This window comes from Myxine glutinosa, chromosome 11 (assembly GCF_964187855.1).
Source record: "Myxine glutinosa chromosome 11, kmMyxGlut1.1, whole genome shotgun sequence".
In the NCBI taxonomy this organism is placed as follows: domain Eukaryota; kingdom Metazoa; phylum Chordata; class Myxini; order Myxiniformes; family Myxinidae; genus Myxine; species Myxine glutinosa.
This window is the reverse complement of record NC_136271.1, coordinates 26,013,585-26,036,967: the sequence shown is the minus strand read 5'-3', so window position 1 is coordinate 26,036,967 and position 23,383 is coordinate 26,013,585. Positions and strand designations below refer to the sequence as shown.

At 46.3% G+C, this 23,383-nt stretch overlaps 1 long non-coding RNA gene across 1 annotated transcript in view; it reads left to right on the top strand.

Annotated features, from left to right (window-relative positions):
* The window catches only part of LOC137436516 (uncharacterized), a 29,007-nt gene extending 9,136 nt beyond the window's left edge, over nucleotides 1–19,871 (top strand). The window contains exon 3 of the long non-coding RNA XR_010986298.2: nucleotides 19,697–19,871. This is a non-coding gene — a long non-coding RNA (uncharacterized LOC137436516). The remainder of the gene's footprint in view (nucleotides 1–19,696) is intronic.
* Nucleotides 19,872–23,383: the final 3,512 nt, after the last annotated feature.

Sequence of the window (23,383 nt, the reverse complement as noted above, 5' to 3'; positions counted from 1 at the left end):
GGGAGGGGGAGGGTGGAGGGGGGAGGGGAAGGGGGGAGGGGAGGGGGAGGGGAGGGGGAGGGGAGGAGGGAAGGGGAAGGGGTAGGGGGGAAGGGAAGGGGGAGGGGGAAAAGGGAGGGGGAAAAGGGAGGGGGAGGGGGAAAAGGGAGGGGGAGGGGAGAAGGGGAGAGGGTAGGGTGGAGGGGGAAGGGAGGGGGAGGGGAGGACGGAGGGGGGAGGGGGAAGGGGGAGGGAAGGGGAGGGCCAGTCAACAATGACGTTGCAGTTCTCATGGTCGGAGAGCAGCACAACAATCGCGACATCGTCCTGAATCTTCGCAACAGCACGAAGCGGATTTTGGAGACTCACCGATCCTGTGACGCCTTCCAGTACCGGCGTTGCCGGGTGGGAGAAGGGAGACCCGTACATTCCCATCCCGTACATTCGCCCTCTCGACTCAAGCTCACTCGGACAAAAGCCTCGCACAATTTACACCGTGAAGGCCCAATGGCCATGTCTATGCCACAAATCAAGTACGTGAGCGAGTGAAACTGGGCGCACTGAATTGAAAATATATAGAACGCTCATACTCTGTGAAAAGTGAAGCCAACTGGCGGCGGGGATGGAACATCACGTGATCGCTCTGAGCGAATCAGCGCGCTGCTCTGCCACCGGTCAGAATCTGTGTATAATATTCCTCGCTGAAAAAAAATCTATGTGAAACATGCTACTATCTATGCTAAATCATGCTAAATCATGCTAAATGCTAATCATGCTAAAATCTATGCTACTTGCTGTGAGTTTATGGCGGCAAGGAGCATCACGTGATCGCGTCACTAACCTCATTCGTGATCACGTCATCATGTGATCGTGATCGTCATCAATGAGCACGAATGAGCGAATCGGTGCGCTGCTCTGCCACCGATTCAGATTCCGTGTATAATATTCCTCGCTGAAAAAAAAAAAAGGATCTAAAGATGAAAGAAAAAAAAACCTAGGTAATGTCGGAGTTTACGGGCGTAAACTGGATAGGTGGTTGTAATGTCGGAGTTTACGGGCGTAAACTGGATAGGTGGTTGTAATGTCGGAGTTTATGGGCGTAAACTGGATAGGTGGCTGCCTTCAAACCAACTGCCTTGACGAATGCTTTGTCGAGTCTTACAGGTAGAGCAGTACCATGTCTTCCCGTCTGATACATCACCACGAGTAATAAAACCACAATGGACATTACATCGAGGGCAAATACAATAATTTTTGATGAGTCTGCGACGTGCACACCACTTAATAATGTCAGGTATTAATCATAATATCACTTCTTTGGCTCTAATACCTGACATTATTAAGTGGTGTGCATGTCGCAGACTCATCAAGAATTATTGTATTTGCCCTCGATGTAATGTCCATTGTGGTTTTATTACTCGTGGTGATGTATCAGACGGGAAGACATGGTACTGCTCTACCTGTAAGACTCGACAAAGCATTCATCAAGGCAGTTGGTTTGAAGGCAGCCACCTATCCAGTTTATGCCCATAAACTCCGACATTACAACCACCTATCCAGTTTACGCCCGTAAACTCCGACATTACAACCACCTATCCAGTTTATGCCCGTAAACTCCGACATTACAACCACCTATCCAGTTTATGCCCGTAAACTCCGACATTACAACCACCCAACCAGTTTACGCCCGTAAACTCCGACATTACCAAAACCTATGTGGTGTGAATGGCAATGTTCCTCGCTGAAATGTGAAAAAACGCAATCGCTTTTTGCTCTGAAATACGTGCGAATGCGTAACTGAGTTAATGGCGGCAAGGAACATCACGTGATCGCTCTGAGCGAATCAGCGCGCTGCTCTGCCACCGGTCAGATTCCGTGCATAATATTCCTCGCTGAAATGCGCTGAGGTAAAAATATGGTAAAAAAATATTATGAAATAAATTTTTAGGTCGGCCATGTTCTTCCCAGGCTCAATGGCCATGTCTGTGCCAAATATCAAGTATGTGAGCCTCTCCGTTTAGGAGTCTATCGGTAACATTACACACACACACACACAAACTGTGTTTTATATATATATATATATACATATATATATATATATATATATATTGTTATGGATATGAGAATTGTGTTTAATTGTTGTCAAATATCACCCTCCTTCCTCCATTTGTTGTGTATAAAGGTCAAAGGTCGTTCCCGTAGTTATTCCATATACAATCACGTAGCAAATCATATATTTCCTTTGTTCAGTAGTTATCTCCTTATTATGTGTATTAGGTTAAGGTTCTGTCTTCCCACTAGTTAACACTGCATTGCACCAAACTGGAATAAGGTAGAATACCTTTTCAAATTCCCCAAAGCCTCCACTTCCAAACGCATGCCCCTTTTGGCATCAATTGCCAACTGCATCCTGCGGTTTTCTGCATTCGCCGCTGATGCTCTGGGACCGTGTTTTTCGCTGCAAAACTCCATTGAGCACGAGGTCATCTCAGAGCAGAAAGTGGGAGGAGTCAGCCCAGCACCAGGAACAAGGCGCGGCCTTGCCAATGCCTCCTTTGGGGGTGGGATCGGTGGGCCCTCGCGGCCAATCAGGGCCGAGGCGAGCTCGCCGATGGGCGTGTCCCGGAGGCCGGTGGCTTGATCGCCCCAGGCGCAATAAAAGCGCGCACGGAAGCCTTTGAGAGAGTCGGGGAGAGAGAGACAGGAGATGCGTCGGAGAGAGAAGTGCGTAAGAAGTCCACCGGTGGTTGTTGTTGAAAGTTCAGTGGAGGAAGAGCAATCCACCAGTTGAGTTCAGAGCTCAGACAGGGAGAGTCGGAGAGAGAGAGCATCCAGGCGGACAAGTGCTGCGGTGAAGAGAGAGAGAGAGAGAGAGACGCGGCAGAAGCAGTACAACGAGCAGTACCACACAGCTTTGACTCCACCAGGCAGCTTTGACTCCACCAAGCCGCTTTGACTCCACCAGGCAGCGTTGGCTCCACCAGGCAGCTTCGACCCATTACCCCGCGGGAACCAGGATCGGTGGCATCGGTGGCCGTTGAGGTCCAGCCCGACGTACCGTGCGGGATCAAGCCCGAACCATCTGCCCCAGCTGAACCTTTCTCCTTCCAGTCCTTCATTCCTGCCATTCCATCCTTCTGTGTACGTGAGTTTGTTCTGTGTGTCTTGTCCTGGGGTATAAGTTAAGCCTGTTTAGAATAAGTTAATATTTGCACTGTGTCTCCTTCCATTCTTTCTGTCTTTATTTTATTATCCTTCCTTCTTCCTTGGTTTCTTTGATTGTGTAAATAGTAGTAATAAATTATATTTGTTCTTCCTACTTTTGTCTTCCTCTTCTTCACATCCGTTCGTCTTTGTCTTTTCCCCATTGAAAACCTGTGGCACGATTTGGCCAACGTTCAAGGATCGGGTCTAGTCCTTGTTAATAATTCATGCCGCGGTTGCTAAAACCGCTCGGCAATTAACATCTGTCCGCGGTACGAACGGGGCTGTGCACCAACCTTTCCGGAGGTAGCTGGGCAGCGTCAGGGACCCCGTCGGTCAGTCATAAACGAGGGGATTAATTCCCCCTCGATAAGGGGAACAGAGGCCGAAGTTGGGTTCCGTAACATTTGGTGTCGGGAGCGAGATTCGGACCTGAAGCGCTTAGTGCGCTCAAATTACAAGTGGCCCAAAATTTTGTTTTATAAAATCCTAAATTTAAAAATCGTGCCATGGATGGTCAAGGCGACGGGATGCCGGTGGGGGAATTAGAAGAGGGGTTCGGGGTAACCCAGGACCAGGGGGAAGAAATGGAGGAGGAGAGAAATGAGGATGTGGTTGAGGGGGTATCAGGTGCACAAGATGGCGCCCTCGCGCACGGGGTTGTAGAGGCACAAAATGGCGCCTCGGACGTGGGTGTGGTAGCCGAGCCCGCGCTACCAGCGGGCTTTGACATGCAGGGCCTCATGGTGCAGCTGCAGGCAATCATCCAAATGGGGAATATGGCATTGAGGAATGACATGGAAAGGAATAGTGAGCGATTGGAAAACAGAATGAGGGACGAAGCGAGATGTAACATCGAACAGTTGGGAAATAAATTTGAGGGTTTAGACAAGAAATTTGAGGGTTTCGACAATACATTTGAGGGGTTGGACAATAAATTTGAGGGGTTAGACAACAGGATAAAAGGGGTGAAGAATGGGTTAACGGGGCTAGAAGACAAGATGGAAGACAAATTGCGGGAAATAGGGGAGCAATCCGCCCGGGAAATCAAACAAATGGGGAACCAGATAGAGGAGGTGAAAATCGGGTTGGAGGGTAAAATGGATGCTCAGAGGAATGAATTGGAACAGATGAGGGCGGCATCTACTAAAGAAATGGAGGAGATGGGGGAGGAGATAAGACGAGGTGTGGGCGAGGATGTCTCGGGGGTACGCGAGGAGGTAAAGCGAGGTGAGAAGCACATGGAGAAAGACGTGAGAAGTAGTACGGCTAGGTTACAGGGGGGCATAGAAGATCTAACGAGGGGAGTAGAACAGCTGACGGTGGGACAAAAGGAACTAGTGGAGCAGGTGGAAAAGAACACTGCGGTACTAGGAGGGTTGAAAGCGACACAAAAGAAATCAAAAATGAATTAATAGCGACGAAGAGGGAATGTAAGATGGTACGTGAGGGGTTGACAAAGCGTTTGGATGAGGTGACAGAGGCAATGGAGACGAAGGACCGGGAGGTGAGGACGCATGTAGAAACGGTCAAGGTGGCATTAGAGGAAGAGATCGAGGGGGCGCACCGGGAAATGAGGGAGGTAAAGGAGAAATTAGAAGAAGTGGAAGAGGGGGTGAGTGAAATTAAGAAGAGATGGGGGAAACTAAGAAGGAGATAAAGGAGGAGGTGATGGAATATGTGCAAGGTCTGTGCTCAAATCGTGATGATGTGCTCACTAATCAAATAAAGAGTTTGCAGGTGGCGGAGAAGGTGCGGAGACGAGGTGCCAAGATGAGTGGCGATACACTCGGAAACGTATATGGTGTGAGGGGAGATTCAGTCAGCTTGGGGGTTGGTTTGGACCCGGGTGTTCATGAGAGGCCGCTGGTGAAGTGTACGACAGGTACAGAGTGTGAAGTAGGAGGTGTGCGAGGATGTCCGACTATGGGGTGTGTGAGGAAAAAGCGCACGCCGCGGAGTGAGTGTGCTGTCGAGAGTGAGTTGGTCGTAGCGCGTGTGTGGGGGGGCACATGGAAGCGCGGGATGGGGAGTGTTACAGGGGATGTAACGAAAGAATGCACACCTGTGGTGAGTGTTACGGAGGGTGTGATGGGAGAGTGTTCGCAAGAGGATGCACGAGAAAGGTGTGTAACAGAGGAGTGCATGACAACAGATTGCGCTGTCAAGAGTAAGGGTGAATGCGCGACCGAGTGTGGTGGTGAAAGTAGTGAGAGTGACACGGAGCACGAGTTGGTTGTAGCAGGTGAAAGAGGATGTACACCTGGGATGGAAGGATGCACACCTGGAATGGTCGAGCGCGTGTGGGAATGCACGCTGGAGTTAGTAGTAAAGCACGTGATTGGGTGTGCAAGTGAGTGCACACCCGTGGTTGTCACCGAGGAGGTGACCGAGGAGGGGGCGCGAAGAGGTGTGTTGGTGAGGTGTACTAACGACGAGTGTGTGCCAAGGTGTGCGGTGGTCAGGTGTGTGACGAAGTCTATGAGTGAACCTGGAGGGTGTGTCAGAGAAGGTGCAATGACAAAGAGCATGGAGACAGCTGGATGTGTGAGCAAGGAACGGGATGTGGGGTGTAAGCATGCAAGTGGAGCATCGACGCTAACCGGGTTAGCGGTTAGATCGACTTATAGCCGAAGCGAGCCCTCGGTGCGTGCCGGGCTTCGTGTGCAGCGGGAATCAGCGGGGATCGTAACCACGGCGGTTTCGAAAGAACCACCGTGCGGGATCCACGCCGGGCCGCACTCTGAACGGTCGCGTCCGTGCTCCGCTAGGCGGAACGGCGGCCCGGTAGGAAGGGTCGTCACGGCAACCCCTTGTGGTTGAGACGTCCCGGCAGGGCGCGATCGGGCCATCGAACGGCTCCGTGCCGAGATGGTGCTTGGAATCTCGGCCCGGGTAAGCCCCCTTCCCTGCACCAAATGCCGGACGCATCCAACCGCCGGCAACAAACCACCCGCACTCATTGCTCGGCTGTGCGAAGCCGGGCTTTGGAAACTAATTGGCGCACCGAGAGGCTCAAGTGAGTAGACGTGTGAGGGTGATAGCAGTAGTGAATTGGAAAAGCAAAATTTGATGATTGGCAAAGGATTGGCAGATTGATGATTGGTAGAAGGATTGGCAGTGATTGGAAAATTTGTGATTGACGGGAATTGGATGAGCAAAATTTGTAGTGAGACATGCCCGATGTGGGGGATGGCAACTCTGCCATCCCACACAGCGGGGGCAAAGGAGCAATAGTTTTATGGGGTTTATGGCAGTGAAAACTAGCCCGGGAGGGTTAGGATAAAATGATAGGGATCTAGAGAAGATGACCATAGGTAACTGTAAGGTAAGTAGCAACATTGGACAGGTAGTTGGGGACATAGAGAGGGTAGTTGGATTATAACAACGTGGGATGTGCTTAGTTTAAAGGGGCGATGGGGAAGCGCGAGTTTTAGCAGGGCACCAGGCCTAGTCTAGAATAATTTCAACATAATTCCAATGAACTTTTGGTTCTAAGACATCTTGAAAAGTAAGTTCACCCCCACAAAAAAAATATTCCATATTAAATGCCAAGTCTGTGTGTATGTGTATATATGGAAATATATATATATATATATATATATATATATATATATATATATATATATATATATATATATATATATATATATAACTGTAAGAAATAGTAGAAATTCCAAAGTACGAGCAGGGCGTCTCATTTGTATTGAATAAATAATCGTTAGATTAAATAAGACGCGGACGTAGCTTCAGGACGTCGATCTTTAATTGTCGACAAGCTTTCGACCAACAAAGGTCTTCTTCTGAGTCAGCCCCAAGTTCAACGGAAGAGAACGCAAACGGTCACTTCCGTTGAACTTGGGGCTGACTCAGAAGAAGACCTTTGTTGGTCGAAAGCTTGTCGACAATTAAAGTTCGACGTCCTGAAGCTACGTCCGCGTCTTATTTAATCTAACGATTATATATATATATATATATATATATATATATATATATATATATATATATATATATATATATATATATATATATTGTTACGGTCCGCGGTTAAGGATGTTGTTTGCCGAGCGAAGGCACCGCGGCCGAACAGTTTCCCCGATTCACCCGATTCACCCAGACGTTGGCCGTATCGCGCCACAGCTATTCAATATGGAAACCTCTAAAGCGACCGAATGTAAAGAGGAAGAAGAAGAAGACGTACGGAGGAATAACAGGTTTTATTAATTATTTTCACAATCCAAAGCAAAGAGAGCAGTTGGTTATATACAGAAAATGGAAGGAGCAGGCACACAGTGAAATCTTTAGCTTACCTATACAAGCTTAATTAATAAACCCCAGGACAACGTTGAAGACAGACGGACGATCACACTTACACGGGGAAATGCAGGCAGGAATGAATGGCTTGGAGATGGGTGGCTTTTAGAGGCAAGGAAGGTTCAGCGGGTACTGGGCACGGTCGGGCCAGAAGGCACCGCCGTCAAGAAGCCGAGCTTTGGTCCCAAACTGCGCGGGCGAAGTTCCTTTCTCTGTACTGCTGCCTCGTGCGTTCCTTGCATTGCTCCGGTCCGCTTTTCCTGCAGCGCGGCACGTTTCACGGCGGCTCGGTCACACCTGCTCGTCTCCAGCGCATCTCCTGGACCCATCTCCGTCAAAGCTCATCTCGTATCTGCTTGGGAGCGTCCCGCGGCGGGTTATATAGGCCCCGCCCTTCACCCTTTTCGAACCTTCCCCAAACGTTCTCTCTCCGCCCTCTCAAGCCAAACCCCTCGTTCTGGGTTGGATGAGCGGGGCCGACTTACTCCTCCCCTCTATGACGAGGTGGAGACCCGCCTTTCTTCTTCGGCGTTACCTCGTGCGTAATGGAGTCAAATGCAGCAAAGTGGACGGCAGATGAAAATGCAGTAAAGTGCCTAAAGAGGCAATTGCAGCAAAGTGGCAAGCCTGGCACTTGGAAGCTGCCATGGGGCGTCAGAGGGCCTACTCTTATTTAATTCGGTGCAATGAAGAGTCAAACTAGTGGGAAACACATCCTTAGCCTACACAGAGAATAAGGGACTAACTATTTAAAAGGATATATCGTGTCCTGTGTGTAGGTTTATGGAATTAACTAAGAGGACGAGCTGTGACCATTCTTTACATTACAAGGGTCAGTTACACACAACAAAACCATACTTTTCACATTCGTTACACTTTCTCAAAATTGTTACACTTCTCAAATCCGTTACACTTCTCAAATTCGTTACAATATATATATATATACTAGCTTGGCTCAGCTCGCTGCACGGCGTTACTGAGGAACGGGCTTATTTTAGCTGAGGATAATGATTGTACCTGAGATGCTCTTTTGTCATGATTTACACCAATCATAATACAAACAATTATCTTGCACAATTTCATTTGTGGTGTTTGTGATATTACATTTTTATAAACAATTTAGGTTGAAAAAAACCAAAAAAACCCTCAACACATACGTACTGGGGGAGGGGGGGGGGGTGGGGCAGGTGCAGACTGGAAGTTTGGGACGAATACACCTCACCACCACATAATTTAAAACACCTCACCACCAAGTAATTAAAAACACCTCACCACCACGTAATTCAAAACACCTCACCACCACGTAACTCATAACACCTCACCACCACGTAATTCAAAACACTTCACCAAAAAAGTAATTCAAAACACCTTACCACCAAGTAATTCAAAACACCTCACCACCAAGTAATTCAAAACACCTCACCCCCACGTAATTTAAAACACCTCACCACCACATAATTCAAAACACCTCACCACCAAGTAATTCAAAACACCTCACCACCACGTAATTCAAACAACCTCACCACCACGTAATTCAAAACACCTCACCACCATGTCATTCAAAACACCTCACCACCACATAATTAAAAACACCTTACCACCACGTAATTAAAATCACCTCACCACCACGTAATTCAAAACACCTTACCACCACGTAATTAAAAACACCTCACCACCACGCAATTCAAAACACCTTACCACCACATAATTCAAAACACCGCACCACCACGCAATTCAAAACACCTTACCACCACGTAATTCAAAACACCTCACCACCACGTAATTCAAAACACCTCAACACCACGTAATTCAAAACACCTTACCACCATGTAATTCAAAACACCGCACCACCACGCAATTCAAAACACCTCACCCCCACATAATTCAAAACACCTTACCACCACGTAATTCCAAACACCGCACCACCACATAATTCAAAACACCGCACCACCACGCAATTCAAAACACCTTACCACCACGTAATTCAAAACACCTTACCACCATGTAATTCAAAACACCGCACCACCACGCAATTCAAAACACCTCACCACCATGTAATTCAAAACACCACACCACCACGCAATTCAAAACACCTTACCACCACGTAATTCAAAACACCTCACCACCACGTAATTCAAAACACCTCAACACCATGTAATTCAAATCACCTTACCACCATGTAATTCAAAACACCTCACCACCACGTAATTAAAAACACCTCACCACCACGTAATTCAAAACACCTCACCACTACGTAATTAAAACACCTCACCACCACATAAATAAAAACATCTCACCACCACGAAATTCAAAACACCTTACCACCACGTAATTCAAAACACCTCACCACCACGTAATTCAAAACACCTCACCACCACGTAATTAAAAATACCTCACCACCACGTAATTAAAAACACCTCACCACCACATAATTCAAAACACCTCACCACCACATAATTCAAAACACCTCACCACCACGTAATTCAAAACACCTCACCCCCACGTAATTTAAAACACGTCACCCCCACCAAATTGAAAACACCTCACTACCACGTAATCCAAAACACCTCACCCCCATGTCATTCAAAACACATTACCACCATGTAAATCAAAACACCTCACCACCACGTAATTCAAAATACCTCACCACCACATAATTTAAAACACCTCACCACCACGTAATTCAAAACACCTTACCACCATGTAATTCAAAACACCTCAACACCACATAATTTAAAACACCTCACCACCACGTAATTCAAAACACCTTACCACCATGTAATTTAAAACACCTCACCACCATGTAATTCAAAACATCTCACCACCACGTAATTTTAAAAAACCTCACCACAAGTAATTCAAAACACCTCATCACCAACTAATTCAAAGCACCTCACCACCACGTAATTATAAATACCTAACCACCACGTGATTCAAAACCACCACCACGTTATTAAAACATACTTCACAACCACGGAAACAAAAGTTTCAGGGAGTAGTTAAGTGACAACACAGACACTGCCCAGATATGTAGATATCTATCTATAATTCCAGTAATCTCTGTTTGTACGTTTGTTTGTCTGTGACCGCTGTTTCTCGACAACCACGGGTCCGATATACTTTTAACTTGCCAGGTATATTGCTGGGGACCCGAGGATGTGCCTTTTCAAGGTTTCATATTAATCGGACAATTACTTACCGAGCTATGTCCAAAAAACGATTCAACCAATCAGAGAGCAGCGAACGATCGCGTGTGCCGGCGTTGCGAATGGACCAAACCATTCCATGTAAATAGAGGGGGGGGTTCTGTGGTCGTTGCGAATGGACGAAACCATTTCATGTAAATAGAGGGGGGGGATTGTCACTGTACTCGCAAGCCGTTCGCCGTTCGCTTTGGCGTTGCGAATGGACCAAACCATTTCATGTAAATAGAGGGGGGGGATATAATTTTAGATAGATATATAGTACGGGCATATATATAGTACGGGCATGCCCTAGTATAGATAAATGACTGTACCTTTGTTGCTGTTTTGTCCTGGTTTACACCAATCATAATTCAAACAATGATTTTCCACAAATTTATTTGTAATATACGTGATATTACATTTGATAAACAAATGAAGTTCAAGACTTAAGTTGAAAAAAAAAAATTTCCAATTTTTTTTTCCAAAAAAATTAATAAATTGGAAGATTTTTCAAAATAAATACTCTGAGGACATACACACGGGAGAGGTAGGTGCATACCAGAAGTTTGGTAGGATTTCACTAAAGTTTGAGGGAGGAGTTCAGTGACAACACAGACTGCACAATATATATATATATATATATATATATATATATATATATATATATATATATATATATATATATATATATATATATATATATATATATATATATATATATATATATGTATGTATATATATATATATATATATATATATATATATATGTATATATATATATATATATATATATATATATATATATATATATATATGTATATATATATATATATATATATATATATATATGTATATATATGTATATATATGTATATATATATATATATATATATATATATATATATATATATATATATATATATATATATAAATAATTATATATGTATATATATATATATATATATATTGTTGTGGATATGAGGATTGTATTTTTTTAATTGTGTGTTTTATTAATATTGCTTGATTCTGGACCCTCCTGCCTCCAGTGTTGTATAAAGGTCAAAAGGGCGTTCCCGTAGTTAGTTCCATAAAGCATACATGGAGGACACCATAACACCCCTGTTCAATAGTTATATCTTTATTATGTGTCTTAGGGTAAGGCCTTGTCTTCCATTAAGATGACACTCCATTGCACCAAGGGAAATAAGATAGATTCCCTTCATTCTTCATTCCCATTCCCAAAACCTCCATTTCCCCTTTCATCATTGCCAAGCCTCGGTTGCAAATTACATCCCCTCCAAAACCACCATTGAACATGTGCTCGGGTCGGGGAAGAAGGGCGTGCCCGCCCGTCGTCATCAAGGGCGGAGCCAGAGGGTCGCGCGACCAACCAGGGCCGAGGTGAGCACACCGATGGGCGTGTCCTGAAGGCCGGTGGCTTGATCGCCGGAGGCGTTATAAAAGCACGCGCGCAAGGTACTGAGTGAGATCGTCCAGGGAAGCACAAAGCCTGCTATTCGTCGCCTTGCTCGCCAAAGTTGGACCAAGCAAGAGAGTTGGGCAAGAAGCAAGCACGTTGTTCAGTTGTGTGGTTGGACCAGATGAGTCCTGGCAAAGCACGCGACGTCCCCAGAGCAGCCGCAGCCACAGCAGCAACGACAGCAGCGTGGGGCCTTGACGGCAGTTCCGGAGCAGGGCCGCGAAGGAACGGCAGCGGTCAAACGTGCCGATCGTGCTGCAGTACCCTTGGACCTTCCTCTCCCTCCAGCTATCCACCTCCTGCCTTTCCATCCTTTTGTGTACGTGAGTTTGTTCTGGCTTGTCCCTGGGTATTTAATTAAGTTTGCATAAGGAATTTGCACTGTGTCTCTAATATCTTCTGTATATTATTTTCTTATCTTTCCTTCTCCTTGGTTTTTTTTGAGCCTGTAAATAGTAAATAAATTATATTCGTATTTCCAGCCTTTTTGTCTTCTTCTTCTTCACATCCGTGTCGCCTTAGTCTTTTCCCTATTGAATATCTGTGGCGCGGTCCGGCCAACGTTCAGGAATCGGGTTAGTTGGGGTAACTGTACGGCCGCGGTGCCATCCGCTCGGCAAACACAACATCTTATCCGCGGTCCGTAACAATTGGTGTCAGGAGTGTCGGATTCGGACCTGGGACTAAATTTATTTAGCCCAAATTTTGGAACACCAATTGTACTATTGGCCGTAACATTTGGTGTCTGGGAGTGAGATTCGGGGCCCGAACCAAATTTTAAAAACATCTAGAAAAAATTTGGTCAAAATTTGGAGCGGCCGAAATTTGTTTTGTTAAAGAAAAACCCGAATTTTGAAATCGCGCCATGGATAGTCAAGGCGATCGGATGCAGGTGGGTGAGCTAGAAGGGGGGTTAGGAGTAACCCAGGATCAGAGGGGGGAGAACAATGAGGAGGTGGTTGAGGAGGTGTCAGGCACGCAAAATGGCGCTCTCGCGCACGAGGTTACGGGCGCGAAAAATGGCGCCTCGCACATGGCTACGGCGACCGCGCCCGCGACCGTAGCAGCGCCGCCGGTGGATTCGAACCTTTTGTTGCTGCAAATCGGGGCCCTTATGGACAAAATGAGGGACGAAGCGAGGGCTGATAGTGAGCGATTAGAGGACCAAATGGGGGCAATGAGGGACGAAGCGAGGGCTAATAGTGAGTGATTAGAGGGCCAAATGGGGGCAATGAGGGACGAAAAGAGGGCTCAGAGAGAAAAATTGGGAAATCTAATTGAAGGGTGTTGTAATAGAATAAAAGGGGACGCATTGAAGGACATAACTGCCCAGGCCAAAGAAGTAAATGAGGGACTGGCGAGGGACAGAGTCGCATATGAAGTAAGGGAAGCGGAGAGGGACAGAGACCGCGGGTTGGGCGGGCAGGTCCCACGGGTGCACGAGGAGGTAACGCGGGTCGAGAAGCGCTGGTTGAGCGAAGCGGAGGAAAGCGCGGGTAAAATGACGGGTGTAGAGATCGCGACCCGGGGTTTGGAAAAGCCGGCGACCGCTGAGGTAGGAGAGAAAATTTTATTAAAGCCAGCGGTCGTTGATGTGAATAAAGAAAAAGCAGTAGTGGGAATAATCGAAATTGTAAAAACGACGGAGGTAGCCCAGGAATCGGAGGGAGAAATGGAAACTGTACAAAGTCCCTGCTCACATCACGATGCTGTGCTTAATAACACCAATAAATATTTGCAGGTGTTGGTGCAGGGAGGAAGAAGAACCCCCAAGGTGAGCCGGGCTGCATGTGGTGCCGGGAGATTTTGTAAAAGGGGGTTTGGCGCGAAGAGAATAGTCACGCGATTGGGGTCAATATGGCACCCGGGCGTTGGTGAAGGGTCCGGTGTGAGTGGAAATAGCACGCGAGTGAAAAAAAAGTGTGCGTCGGCGAGTGGGTGTGTTATAAAGTGTGGGAGTGAAACCGAGTGCGAGCGAGAATGCACGTCGGGGTGTACGGAGTGTGACACGAGGAGTGAGTTGGTGGTGGAGCGGGTGCGAGGATGCACGTATGGGTTGAACGGCGAGGGTGTGCGGGAAAGCACACCTGAGTTGGTAGTAGCGCGAGTGCGATGGAGCACATCGGAGTGCGGTAGTGGGTGGATGCAAGAGTGCACGCCCATGGTGAGTGGTACGGAGTACGTACCGAGGGAGAGTGCGCAAGACGGTGCGCGAGGTGTGTTAAGGGAGTGTGCGAACGGCGAGTGTGCGCGAGAGGTGTGGTGTTTAACAGGGAGTGCGTTGGTGGAATGGACGGAGTGTGTGGGATGCACTGGAGGCGTTGGAACGCCAGGTTTTGTGAGTGTGAAACGGGTCGCGTATGCAAGTGAGGCATCGACGTTGACCGGGTTAGCAGCTAGGGCGACGGATAGCGGGCGCTCGGTGTGAGGAGCCCTTTGTTGGATGCGAGGCCCGGCGTGGATCGATACTGCATCGCTTCTCTTCGAAGCGTCGTTGCCGATTCGGGCTTGGCCCCGCCCTGCACGGTCGAGTCCGGGCCTTGTCGGGCGAGGCGACCGGTCCGGTTCAAGGGCGAGTGGGAGGAAGCGGACGGTGCCCCCTCGTGGGGACGGGGTTCCGACCGAGGGAGATTGAGCCATCGGGCCCGGGACCGCAAGGTACCGAGCCGCGATGATGCGTGGAACCTCGGCTCGAGCATGCCTCCTCCCCAGAGTCGTGAATGCCGGACGGATTCAACCTGCAGGTGACCAAACCACCCGAATTCATTGCTCGGCTTTGCGAAGCCGAGTTTAATGATGTCATGACGCACCGAGGCTAGGATATAGCGGACTGTGATGATGATGATACTGATAGTGTTTTGATCCGAAATTTAGAAAAGTGAATAGAATTGGCAGTAATTGGAAAATTTTTGATTGGTTGGAATTTGGATGAGCCAAATTGATAGAAGATACCCAATGTGGTGGGATTGCAACTTTGCCATCTCTCACAGCGGGGGCAAAGGAGCACTAGATTTATGGGGTTTATGGCAGTGAAAACTAGCCAGGGAGGGTTAGGATATAATGATAGGGATCTAGAAAAGATGACAATAGGTAACGTTAAGATTAGTTAGTGACAATGGTACCTGTAGTGGGGACGCAGGTAGATTAGAGTGGATGATAATGACGTGGTATGTGCTTAGTTTAAAGGGAAGACGGGGAGGACTAAGTTAGCAGGGCAACAGGTAGTTTAGATGATGCCGTGTGAGTGTTGGAGGTGTATTCGGAAGTGTATTGTGAAAAGTGTGTGAGGAACAGGTGTGATTGCACAGGTGTGCAACTGGACAGGTGGATGGAGCAGTGTATGAGGGAGTGATGGTGATGTGTGTTGTGTTGACCAAATGGTCCAGGAAGGAAGGAGGGTGCAGGTGGCACCAGGTATAATTGCACAGGTGTGCAACTACAGGTGAATGGAGAATGGTTGTGTGGAATACATGGAGTGTGGAATATATGGAGTATTGGAATGGATGGTCGTGGAGTGAGTATGGTGGAAACTATGGAGTGGAGTGGATGGTGCGAAGGTGTGAATGGGGGAAGGATGGACCCACATCACGAATACCCGGGGAGGGTAGTGCAAGTGTTAGGTAGAGGGTATAGGTAAATTGTGGTTGGATATTGGCATCTGTGGTGCGGGTGAGAGAATGGTATTTGGATGGGTACATTAGTGTTGTGGAAATGGCTGGGCGTGTAGCCTGTTAGTGTGTGTAGTTGGTTTGGGCACTCCACCACTGTGAGGATGTCGGCCAGGTGAGGCCGCAGGTGGGCTCTGGGAGCCGGTAGAGTTGTTATGGATGGGGCCCGAGGATCCGGAGGACGGACCCGGGTAGACCAGTGCCAGAGGGCACCGAGGGGTGACAGAGCCAGGAGGGGCCTTCCCCAGTAGATAGGTTAGGTTAAGGAGCAGGTAAGCTCGGGTGGCAACTACAGTGGTGGAGGTGTGCAGGTGGGTAGACCTGCTGGGAGAGCTACACGCCCCAGCCCAGAAATTGTGCAAGGGCACCGGGAGATGAATCGGGGGAGTGAGACCCCAAATTGAGAAGCACCACAGTTTGGTCAATGGGAATTGGTGTTTAGAACCCATAGTGTAAGTTGGCCAATGGATTGGCAGGGAAAGACCCCGGGTAGTGTAAAGTGTGTTAAAGTCATTTAGAGGATAGTTAGGATTGAAGTCTCCTCGCACCATCTACATGCACTCACCTGAGATGACGTACCTCCACACCATGCCAGGTTGTTTTTATTACTTTTATGTGCAAATGTTTTGGATTGTGAGACGCATCATGACGTGGGTGTGACATTGTGCTTTGTTGTTCCATCTCTTCCTCCTTATGAGGATTGATGATGAATTTGGTGATGGCAAATTTTGGATAGAGGGATTGTGGGAACGAATTTGGAATAGGGGAGATATGGGGAGATGTGACAGTAGTGACGAATTTGTAAATGTGTAGATTTTGTACATATGGGGTAAGGGCAAGGGTAGTGTCGGTGCCAGGGGGGGTGACGTACGGTAGGGACGAGCTTTCTCACTTTGCTCTCCGTACGCACTTCGCCTTGCATTGCCTTATTGATGTGTACCCTTGTGACCTTACCCCTTGCTCATCTGTCTTCCCCCCCTCCCCTTTGTCTCCCACATGAGGACCTGTGCAACACTGGGCACCGAGGGGAGCGTGCGTGAGTCGGCCATTGTGCGCCCGAACCTCTCGCAACCACAGCTGTCTGCATCGATGCACCACATTATGGACCACATGTCTGTGGCCGAGCACCACATATGGACCCCATGGGTTGGGGCATGGCCCCTCTGCTTTAACCGGCCATGAAGGCCCGAAATCTTGCTGGCTGACCTTGATCACAGGGCACCGATGCCCCACAGGTGAACCACACTAGTCGGCCCTGTGGGCCATAAATAAAATAAATAAAAATGGACGCGTTGGGTGCATTTTAATAGTGCAAATCGGCCGCCAGCAAAGGAAGATGACAACACCAGGAAAATAATAATAGCCAGCAGAGGGAGCCGAAGAGCAAGAGACCACCTGCAGGGTTAGAGGTTGTCGTTTTTATTTTCATGAACAGTGATGACTGTGCACCGATTGGTGCTTGAGGGTGTGTTGGTGCATTTATGGGTGCTTTCATGGTGCATTGATGCAGAGCAGACTGTCTCTCCCCCCCCCCCCCCCAAAAGAACAATCACAGGTCCTGGGTTGCGTATTGTAAATAAAGTAACGTCATTGTAAATAATGCTCCCCACCATAAATGTATAGTTTGAAGACCATTCCACAATTCGGTTAGCTGTGGGCGTGAATCTGTTAGGCAGGGTGCAATGGAGCAGCGGGACATATTTATTTATGTTTTAAAACTGTCGCACTCAGGGTCAGGTTAAAAATAGAGGGAACTACACCTACGTGTCACACTAAGTTAAAGTTATAGGCCCGGGACGTGCCTAAGAGGAGGCGGGTGCAGTGTTGTGGATAGGAGGATTGTATTTTTTTTATTGTGTGTTTTATTAATATTGCTTGATTCTGGACCCTCCTGCCTCCAGTGTTGTATAAAGGTCAAAAGGGCATTCCCATAGTTATTTCCATAAAGCATACATGGAGGACACCATAACACCCCTGTTCAATAGTTATATCTTTATTATGTGTCTTAGGGTAAGGCCTTGTCTTCCATTAAGATGACACTCCATTGCACCAAGGGAAATAAGATAGATTCCCTTCATTCTTCATTCCCATTCCCAAAACCTCCATTTCCCCTTTCGTCATTGCCAAGCCTCGGTTGCAAATTACATCCCCTCCAAAACCACCATTGAACATGTGCTCGGGTCGGGGAAGAAGGGCGTGCCCACCCGTCGTCATCAAGGGCGGAGCCAGAGGGTCGCGCGACCAACCAGGGCCGAGGTGAGCACACTGATGGGCGTGTCCTGAAGGCCAGTGGCTTGATCGCCGGAGGCGTTATAAAAGCGCGCGCGCAAGGTACTGAGTGAGATCGTCCAGGGAAGCACAAAGCCTGCTATTCGTCGCCTTGCTCGCCAAAGTTGGACCAAGCAAGAGAGTTGGACAAGAAGCAAGCACGTTGTTCAGTTGTGTGGTTGGACCAGACGAGTCCTGGCAAAGCACGCGACGTCCCCAGAGCAGCCGCAGCCACAGCAGCAACAACAGCAGCGTGGGGCCTTGACGGCAGTTCCGGAGCAGGGCCGCGAAGGAACGGCGGCGGTCAAACGCGCCGATCGTGCTGCAGTACCCTTGGACCTTCCTCTCCCTCCAGCCAACCACCTGCTGCCTTTCCATCCTTTTGTGTACGTGAGTTTGTTCTGTGTGTCTTGTCCCTGGGTATTTAATTAAGTTTGTATAAGGAATTTGCACTGTGTCTCTAATATCTTCTGTATATTATTTTCTTATCTTTCCTTCTCCTTGGTGTTTTTTTGAGCCTGTAAATAGTAAATAAATTATATTCGTATTTCCAACCTTTTTGTCTTCTTCTTCTTCACATCCGTGTCGCCTTAGTCTTTTCCCTATTGAATATCTGTGGCGCGATCCGGCCAACGTTCAGGAATCGGGTTAGTTGGGGTAACTGTACGGCCGCGGTGCCATCCGCTCGGCAAACACAACATCTTATCTGCGGTCCTTAACAATATATATATATATATATATATATATATATATATATATAGACATATATATATAGACATATACATGTACATAGATATATATATATATATAATAAAAAAAATTGTTTTTACAATGGCTGGCAGGGTGGCTGAGAGGCCCTCGGCCGAGAGGTGTGCACACCCACCTCTGAGCCATCTATCCTGAATTTCATTCTTGGCCCAGCTATAAACTGCCATCCCGGTGTTTCACAAGCATTTCACAAACATCACACTTTCACATTAACATTTATTAATGTGTGCCCAGTCCCTCGGATGGACTTTAAACTGGGTGTCCGGTCTGCTGGCATTAGTTGGTGTGGACGTTAAAGATCCCACAGTGTCCTTCATGAGGAGGAGGTGAGCTATCGTTGGCACATTGCCCAAATTCCCCATTTCTGCCCTAACCTTAGTCGAATGTCAGATCTGGCCATCTGGTTCGTGAAAGACTTTGGCCAAAACTTCCCCTACCCAACCCCAAAATAACGTGGGAATAATGATGCCCTTTCGAGAAGATTATTTCATTTTTACAGGTAAAATGGTACGAAAGACTTGAGCTGCATTCTGCCGTGAGCGGAGCCTGGGGAATCTCGGTGCTACCTTTTTTAACTGTAAAAACTCCTATTTCCCGGCTGATAAAATCCTCATAAACCGTGTAATGGAGTCTAAATATGGTGGATGCATGGCAGCCCCCCCCCCCCTATTGGTCAGAAGCCTTGCAGCAATTGATGGTTGATGTTGTTACCTGATTATAACCACATGTAATTTTCACCAATTCCTTTTTCTTGTTGACAGATATAATTATTCATCATCTGAGTTACAAGTTTGATTCCATCCACCACTACCATGCATTGTGTTTTGCAGCCATTGTTTCCCTTCTATCTCCTGGACCATTCCTGATGCATATTGTTGGCAAGAGTGATATGAAAAGGTGGTGCGTATGTTGTAACAAACCGCGTCCAAGCTGCTGTTCTTACTCGCACAAAGTGAGAAAATGACGTGCAAACAAGGCACATCCTCTCTGAGATTTGACCTTGCATGACACCTTGCATTTGACCAGAAGGATGATGAATTGTCACATGACAATGGGCATTGTTTGATGAAGACAATGACTTCAGGCACCCATTTGTGTACGCCGATTCGCTTGCACCAAACATCTTGCTTCTGCTTCCCTTGACTATGCGCGGTTGTTAAGCGATTTTCAAAGTGTTCTCCAGGCTCACGTTTTGTATCCATGCGACGACTTGTTGCCATGAACATCTATTGGCAATCCACCATGCCAAGCAACATGCAAATGTCAATTACATCTTCGAAACAATGCGAGCATATTTGTGCCATAGATTCCTTTCGCCTTCCAGTTTATTGTTGTTGTTATTATTATTATTGTCATTCTTTTTTGATGTTTTACCCCATATCTCACTGAGTTTAATCCGGAGTATAGAGATAGATTTGACATTATTTTTTCCCAAAGCCTCCTGGGTTCTTCCATTGTTCCAAGAGTACTGTATTCCGTAAGGTTCCATATGGAATACTTTGGTTCCATCCTTGCGTATTTTCTGTCTTATCATATCAACGAGCAACGGTACCCGCCCTATGGGCGGGGCTTCAATTGGGAGGCCCAAATGAAAAGGCAAAATATCAGAAATTGAAGGCTTTTTTTTATTTTAAACGATTTATATAAACATCCGTTAAATCATATCACACGCAAATCATCAAAATCTAAACAGTATTTGTAAAATTTCAACAAAAGCCACATCACTGTTCATGTCGGTAAACATTATTCCATCGTGTTTGGAAAAACTGGAAAATTGGAAAATTGGAAGGAAAAAATTGGAAAAACAATATAGCCTAATTTACTCCAGGACGTCCCAGGATTACCCACCCAAAATTTCGTTGCGATCGGTTCAGCCGTTTTTGCGGTACCTGGGAACGGGCGGACGGACAGACATTTGGTGAATTATAGTAAGATTATTATTTTTATTTCTTCGAATTGTATCTATTTGTGCATTTTTTTTTTTCATAAACAATGGCATGTGACTATTGTGAGCATCTAATTCTCAGAACTTTTTGAACACCACTCGTATTCTGCAGTGAATTGTTGGCAGAAAGTTCAGTGGTCATTTAATCAACCTCTGAACTGTCAGATCCTACTTTTGATCCCAACAAAACCATATCCAGCTAAATATACCCTGTGGCGTGAGATTCCAAATTTCGAATTTCGAGCCCCTGCATGGTTGAGCTCCTTGGGACTCCTTTTCTGGTGTGCACCTGCCTGAGTGGTCTTGTGTACAGAACGAGGCCCCAGGTGTTGAGCCCCCCCCCCCCCCCCCCCCCCAGACAGGAAGATCAGAAATTGTACCGTCCGGACGATTACAATCAAAGACTATTTACGTCTATCAATCCCTCGGTGATCTAATTAAAATGTCAAGCGTAATTAGGGGCACGGTCAAGTCTTGATTTTATAATTTTGCTCCTCCTGCCTGCGCTTGAGGGTTTCGACAGAGCAGCGACCATTTACTTTGCCCTCCAGCCCAATTGCTTGTGCAGTGAAGCCTTTTATAATGTAGTAATGATAATCACGGGGAAAGGATGTCTGCGAGAAGAGAGGTGCGCTGCTAGGCAATGGAATCATTCACCTCCTGCTGTGGGATTTTTACTATTCTTTTATTTTGGGAGGGGATTTTTGGAACAAATTCTGTTTTCTAATTGCATCACTTTAGATTTTCCCATTCAATACGAATTTCAATTCAGTTTCTTCATTGAATGAAAAAGCTTTTAAAACTTCTCCAAAGCGATTCGCGATGATAATGTTAAGTAAAAATAAACAAGCGATTTTTTTTTTTTTTTTTTTTTTTTTTCGCTTTCAGCATTGCGATCCATTTGCCCACACTGTGTTTAGTTTCGTCTGCCTTTGTTAGAGTGTTGATGAAAACTTGGTGCATTTGGAACGCAACTTTGCGAGAGTAATTGCGTTCATAAAAAGTCATGAAGGCATGGAAATGGAATGGTACCGCACTCGTATAAATAGGCATGGCAATTTTAAATAAACGGACAGACTATTATTGCGTTTTGCAAAATAAATGCATAAAAATAGCTTTAATGATAATCATGCAAATGTGCTGGATATTTGGCTTAGAGGATGGCTTAGGTGTTTGCTTACCAGCTATAAACTGCCAACCTGGTGTTTCGCATGCAGGGCGAGAGGGGCATCGATGTGTAATGGACCTTACTTTGCAGGTTTAATACCCTTCATTAGTCCGTCTCCTGCACAGCAGGTGTGTGTGTGTGTGTGTGTGTGTGTGTGTGTGTGTGTGTGTGTGTGTGTGTGTGTGTGTGTGTGTGTGTGTGTGTCATAACTCTTTTTACCATTTGAGTTTGCTCATCAAATTTTCTCCAAAGCTTTATTATGATAATACGGAGAAGGCAAATTAATAATTTGGTCAAAAGGTCAAAGGTCAGCACCACATCAAATCGTCAATTTTTATCCAAATTACCTGATATTTAAAGAATTTGCATATTGGGTCACTGAATTGGTTCACCAATCAAAAGCTAGAAGCTGATTGTTGGTTTTGGATCATAAGGTCAAAGGTCAAGGCTCCATAAAATTATCAATTTTCATCCAATTGACCTGAAATTTAAAAAATTTGCATATTGGGTCACAGAATTGGGTCACCTATCAAATGCTAGAAGCTGATTATTTTTTTATATCTATTTTTTTTATTTTAAAAAAAGATTTAGATTATTTTTATAGATTTTAGATTCGATTTGTTTAGAATTTTTTTTAGATCTTGTTAGATCCAAAGCTTCTATCTTCTAGCCTGACCTTTTCCGTGCTCAAGTCTGCATAAAAGAATTCATTTTTATTTTGTATTTTAAAAAAAACTGTTTTCCTTATTTTGAGCCTACAGAAGAAGAAGAAGAAGATTTCTGACTACAATCGGGCGTGGACGGACTTTGCATTTTCAGATGCTCTCTAGTTGTCTTTTGTGGTGAGTCGGTGAGTTACAGCTGGCACCCTGAACAAATTACAATTTCTTGCCACCTTCCGTCGAATCCCAGGTCAGGCTGGCCAGTTCTTGAAGAACTCAGACAAAAGCTTTACCCGACCAGCCACCTATTAAGGTGGGACTAATGGAGGTATAGCAGCAGCAGCAGCAGCAGCAGCAGTAGAGGTAGTACATAACTGACCATTTGTTTTTGGTGATGTTTAATTTTAAACGTTTAAAAAATTTTTTCTTTCAACTTGACCCTCGAACAAGACCAAAATCCTTAAACTCTGCAGCACCTGTAAAGCAAATGAACGCCCAACACAAATGACTGAGTAACGAGAAGAGACAACTGTTCGATATAGGCCTACCCATCCCGCCTGGAAGATAAATGGTACATTCCGAGATTGAGCATGTCACGTCATGCCGTAATAAATCCCTGATTACAAATGCTTGGATAATTGAGCCCTGTTGTGGTGGCAAATTGAGCACGCTTCATCCTCCACGTGCATCTAATTCTAACCCGGAATGCCAAGACGAAGGGCTCGTTTAGGATTCTGCTTCC